Here is a 2,440-nt window from a genome sequence, read left to right as displayed (position 1 = left end):
ATGAACGAGGATCATGAACCCACGAAAGAGTACTCATACAATCATAAAAGATCATAGAGATTAGAAAAGGTAAAACGTGGAGGTTCAAAGTATCTAAAAGAGAGATGGACGTATTGGCCATATACATATACAGAAACGCCATCTGATCAACCAGTGAAATAGATGGATCTTGTGAGGTAATGAAACCGTGAGAGAAGACACATGAACACGAGGTCTAGAGTGTTCATGTCTTCCTAATAACAGCATTAGATTATAGCTTGTTACACAAGGTACTCACAGAGATCAAAGGAACAGATTATAAGGAGATAAACTCCTATGTGGTGGTTGCTGCTACAGAATTTTCGAAATTGACAATGGTCTGGTCATAAGAAAGATATTAGATACAAATGATGTAGTAAGCAGCATATGAATCACTGGATAAAATTGAAAGAACAGCTTTGTTCCTAAGCTGATTCATGGACTGAAAAGCAGCTGCATATAGTATGTAAAATAAAGTGATCACGCATGATCTTGGAGTTGTATAAAAGACAATCCAATACAGTCCATATATTTGAAATTCCTTGTGATTATACTAAAACTAAAAGAGGCATAGAATAAATCTATATGGGTGTCCGGCTAAATGCGCTCGACCTTCTGGCTAAAGGTGTCCAGCACTCCGGCTTAAAACGTCTGGCCCATCGGCTAAAAGGCATCTGGTCCTTATCCCTTGATCACGGATTAGTAGAAACAAAAGATCAACCATCAGGTTGCAATCCGACATCAGATCCCCTAAGTAAGGATCCAGCATAGCAGAACGGTCTGTTGCCGTATAAACTCCACAAGGCAAGTAGTGGACACTTATAGACGAGGTCTATGACCCGGTCATGATTCGGCCAGATTGATACATGGTCGATGGTAACCATAAATCGCCAAAGTAAAGAGCAGTTGATAGTAGACGATCACGTCTAGACTATGGACACATGCAAACACGATTTGCAAAGACCAAATAGTGACCTCTGAGGACAATATGGTTCATATTGTTTAGCACACATGCTTTACCGAGACACTTAATGTCAAAGGACATGAGAAACGACCTAAGAAGTCGAAATGGTCTAATTACGGTTCAGTAATGAAACTGGCCGATTACTCCCATCCTATACATACAGGAAATATCACGCACCAAGATGCGTAGAATGTAGAACCTACAGTGAGGTTCACATCAGGGGGAGTAGTGCATGTTGTACTCTTTTTTCCTTCATCATGGTTTTGTCCCACTGGGTTTTCCTGATAAGGTTTTAATGAGGCAACATGAAGCGTACTACAAATCATGTATGGTTATGGCATCCAAGGGGGAGTGTTATAAATCATTATGTGGATGACCCATAACCAATGACCAAGACAAGGCCCAGCCGTGGCCAAAGGAGGAGAGAGAGAGACGGTCGTCCGATGAGAGAGAGACGGTCGGTTTAGACCGTCTTAGACTTAGGACGTTTTCCTTTTATCTGTTTTAAATCTTTTCCTATTTCATGTTGTATTAGATTTTGGATAATTTCTTTTTTCCTATACTTTATAAGTCTTATATAAGGAACCTCTATTGTTTATTAATAATACACAGAAATATTTAGTCTCTAAACTCTCTAATTACAACAGTTTGATGTTAGAAAGTAATAATAGTAATGAAATGATGTGAGCTTGGAATACAATTCAAGCAAGAAGAATAATGAAAACAAAAACTTGCCATTAATCTAAAGTGACAAGACAATTCTCCTTCCCAACATTCCTTCTTCTTCATAGGCTGACACAATTTGCCCGCGTGCGCATGTCTTTTTCCCATCAACGGCTAAAAATTTCTTCAATATTGTTAACCAATTTTCTTTTGTCTAGATTTGAGTAAGAGTTAAAGTGATAATAGAACAATCAGGCACTGATCCGAAGAGTTCGAATACAACGTTCTGTTTCTGTAAAGAAAAATGTTCATGTAGGTTTTGCCAGTTGGGAAAATATTGTATCTAATCTAATGTTGAAGTGTGCTTAAGACACTCCGTACTTGAAACACACACGTGAAGATTATGTTGAGTGCATTAATTTATTTGATTATATGCTCTCTTTTTTTTTTTTGAACAACTTTTGATTATATGCTACATTTTAGATTTTTAGCCATTTTGCCAACCGAATGAATTTTATGTCAAAAAATGAATCAGGGTGATTTATTCTTGTTTTGTAAAGTAATATTTTGTTGAAACTAGTTGGACAGATCGAGGATTTACAACATGTGAATTATAAATGAATAATAGTCCATAGAGGAAACTCGATCGGGGATTACTAAATGTTTATAAACAGGAAACATAATAAAATGCTGAGTCTAAATCACACGATGTCAGATTATTTCAGAGACCCATGCTTTTGAGTGCCTTTCAAGCTAAGCTAGAAAACATGTACCATAATATGTTTATGAGTTCTT

The sequence above is a fragment of the Brassica oleracea genome, chromosome C8 (genome assembly GCF_000695525.1).
Source record: "Brassica oleracea var. oleracea cultivar TO1000 chromosome C8, BOL, whole genome shotgun sequence".
Taxonomy (NCBI): domain Eukaryota; kingdom Viridiplantae; phylum Streptophyta; class Magnoliopsida; order Brassicales; family Brassicaceae; genus Brassica; species Brassica oleracea.
This window is presented reverse-complemented; position numbering follows the sequence as displayed.